This window comes from Giraffa tippelskirchi, chromosome X (genome assembly GCF_054371585.1).
Source record: "Giraffa tippelskirchi isolate mGirTip1 chromosome X, T2T-mGirTip1v1.2.pri, whole genome shotgun sequence".
Taxonomy (NCBI): Eukaryota; Metazoa; Chordata; class Mammalia; order Artiodactyla; family Giraffidae; genus Giraffa; species Giraffa tippelskirchi.
In genome coordinates, this window is record NC_137289.1 from 87,767,072 (window position 1) to 87,770,819 (window position 3,748).

Consider the following 3,748-nt stretch of genomic DNA (forward strand, 5'->3'; position numbering starts at 1 on the left):
ACTGTACAAATGAACTTATTAACAAAACGGAAACAGACTTTGAAAACTTATGATTACCAAAAGGGAAAGGCAGAGGTAGGGAAGGGATAAAGATCCTCATCTGTAACACCCTAATGAGAGATGTTGAAGATGACATAAACAGATGGAAAGAAAGATCATATTCTTGTGAGGCCAAGCATTTGCAACTAGCCTCTGCTTTCCATTTCCCAAGGAAGGAGGCAAGTGGGCTTGAGTCCAGGTATTTACAATCAACCTCCGGCTTGCCCTTTGAAAGAGAAAGAATAAGAGATACAGGGTAAATAGTCAGGCTTTGTCTCCTGAGGACACTTTAAGATAACAGCTCTGGCAGAGACAGAGGGGCTACTCTCCGTTTGAGTAAAAGAGCAAGAGGTCACGTGTGTCCCATTCTCAGGGCAGGGGAGACACTGCACATGGGCAGCAAGGCTCCTTGGGGGTCAAAAACAAAGGGGCCCCACCCCATAATATGTGATGCAACGTCTCCCCCATAGGTCTCTGGGCTGGCATGCATCTTGGGATAGAGTTGCTCATGCATGTTGGGGAGGGTCCTAGGGCAGGTCAGGTGTGAGAAAAGAAACAGGATAACTGGCCAAACGGAAACAAAGACCCAAAAGGACTGCCCTATATAAGTGACTTAACTGCCTCTCACTGCACTCCTCCTCATTAAGACAGATGCCCACACCCTTTCTCTCCAAGTGTGTATCATTGCCTTCTCTGTCTTAACTAAACAAGCTGTTTCTCTGTGTGCTCTCCTACTTGTTGTGCTGTGTCTCTAACAATACACTCTGTACCTCTTTTTACAGATTTTGCCTCCTTGAGAAATGCATTTTTCAAAGGGGCAAACTTAAAGCCACAGCTCACTGCTGCCTCTCTGAGATCACTTGGATTGGAAGAATCAATATTGGCAGAACGACTATACAACCCAGTGCAACCTACTGATGCTGAATCCCTATCAAATTACCGATGGTATTTTTCACAGAACTAGAACAAAAATTCTCAAAGTTTGTATGGAGACACAAAGGACTGTGAATAGCCAGAGCAATCCTGAGAGAGAAAAATGGAGCTGGAGGAATCAGGCTCCTGGGCTTCAGACTATACTACAAAGGTACAGTCATCAAAACAGTATGGTACTGGCACAAAAACAGAAATATTGATCAAAGGAACAGGATAGAAAGCCCAGAAATAAACCCATGCGCCTACGGTCAATTAATCTCTGACAACGGAGGCAAGAATATACAAAGGAGAAAAGACAGTCTCTGCAATAAGTGGTGCTGGGAGAACAGCTGCACAGAAAAGAATGAAATTAGAACATTCTCTAACATCATACACGAAAATAAATTCAAAATGGATTGAAACCTAAATGTAACACGAGACACTATGTAACTCTTAGAGGAAAACATATGCAGAACACTCTTTGACATAAATCACAGCAATATGATTTTGCATCCACCTCCTAGAGTAATGAAAATAAAAACGAAAATAAACAAGTGGGATGTAATTAAACTTAAAAGCTTTTGGACAGCAAAGGTGGCGGGGGGGTGAGGGGGTGGGGCGGGGACTATAAACAAGACGAAAAGACAACCCTCAGAATGGGAGAATATATTTGAAAATGATGTGACAGACAGGGGATTACTTTCCAATATACAAGCACTTCATGAAGCTCATCATACATACATACATACATACATATGTATATATATATAAAATCTGCCCATTATGCTTTATACAAAGGGGCAGAAATTGTGTTTCTCCAAGAAGACATACAGATGGCCAAAAAGCACGTGAAAAGATGCTCAACATCATTAATTATCAGATAAATGCAAATCAGAACTACAATGAGGTATCACCTCACACCTATCAGAATGGCCATCATCATAAATGTACAAACGGTAAATGCTGGAGAAAGTGTGGAGAAAAGAGAATCCTCCTTCACTGTTGATGGGAACATAAATTGGTACAACCACTATGGAGAAGAGTATGAAGTTTCCCTAAAAACTGAAAATAGAACTACCGTAAGATCCAGCAATCCCACTCCTGGGCATATATCGGGAGAAAACCATAATTTGAAAAGACGCATGCACTCAAATGTTGATTGCAGCACTCTTTACAACAGCCAAGACACGGTAGCTACCTAAATATCCAACGACGGAGAAATGGATAAGGAATATGTGGTACATATATACAATGGAATATTACTTAACCATACAAAGAATGAAATAATGCCACTTGCCGCAACATGGATGGATGTGGTGATTGTCATACTGAGTGAGGAAAGTCAGAAAGAGAAAGACAAATGTCCCTTAGGGGTGGAACCTAAAAAACTGTACAAAGGAACTTATTTACCAAACAGAAACAGACTTTGAAAACTTATGATTACCAAAAGGGAAAGGCAGAGGTAGGGGAGGGATAAATTAGAAGTTCGGGATTAACAGATACAGCCTACTGTATGTGAAACAGATAATCAACAAGGGCCTTCTGTATAGCACAGGGAACTCTACTCAACATTGTGTAATAATTTTTATGGAGAAAGAATCAGAAAAGAAATGGATATATGTAGATGTATAACTGAATCACTCTGCTGTACACCTGAACCTAACACAACATTGTAAATCAACTACACGCCAGTTAAAAATAAACATTAAATTAAAAGAAATATTTTTAAAAGTACATTATGAATAGATATTGACACTACTTACTTTTTCTGAACATGGTTTTCTCCCATAGTCTGATGAGCTGGAAGGATATATCACCTCAAATTAAATCAAGTTTGTATTCCTGGGGTGAATCTGTGTGCTGTGCTGTGCTTAGTTGCTCAGTCCTGCCCGGCACTTTGCGACCCCATGGAGGGGGGAGCCCAGCGGCTCTTCTGTCTATGGGGATTCTCCAGGCAAGAATACTGGAGTGGGTTGCCATGCCCTCCTCCCGGGGAACTTCCCCACCCAGGGATCGAACCCAGGTCTCCCGCATTGCAGGTAGGTTCTTTACCATCTGAGCCACCAGGGAAGCCCCGGGATGAACCTACTCATGGCATATGATGTATTTCCCTTTTGCATATCCTGTAGGATTCACCTTGCTAAGATTCCGTTTCTGGTTCTTGCTTTTATGCGCTGAGTGTGTGATTGACCTGTGTGTTTCCTTTCTCAAACTGTCCTTGACAGGATTTAATATCAAGGTTATTTCATTCTCAGGGAAATGAGTTTGGGAGTATCCCACCTTTTCTATTTTTCCTAAGGTTTTGTGTGAAATTGAAAATATTTATGCCTAGGATGTTTGTCAGCATTCAGTGGGGGAAGCCTGGAGGATTTCTGTGAAAGTTGCTTTGACTACTGGTATATTTCATTATGGTTACCTGGAGCAATTCTGGTTGGCTATTCTTTCTGGAGTCAGTGTTGGTAAGTTATTTTTTTTTTTCTAAAAATTGGTCATCTTTTCCTAAGTTTTCAAACGGATTGGAATAAAGTGGCCCATGATGTCCTCTTTGCCCCCAAATTTTATTTTCGGAAATATCTCTCTTACATGTAGCTGTTGTTGTTGTTCAAGTCACTAAGTCGTGTCCAACTCTTTGCGACCCCATGGACTGCAACACACCAGGCTGCCCTGTCCTCCACTATCTCCTGGAGTTTGCTCAAACTCGTGTCCATTGAGTCGGTGATGGCATCCAACCATCTCCTCCTGTGTACCCCACCCCCACCCCACCTTATCCTCCTGCCCTCACTCTCTCCCAGCATCA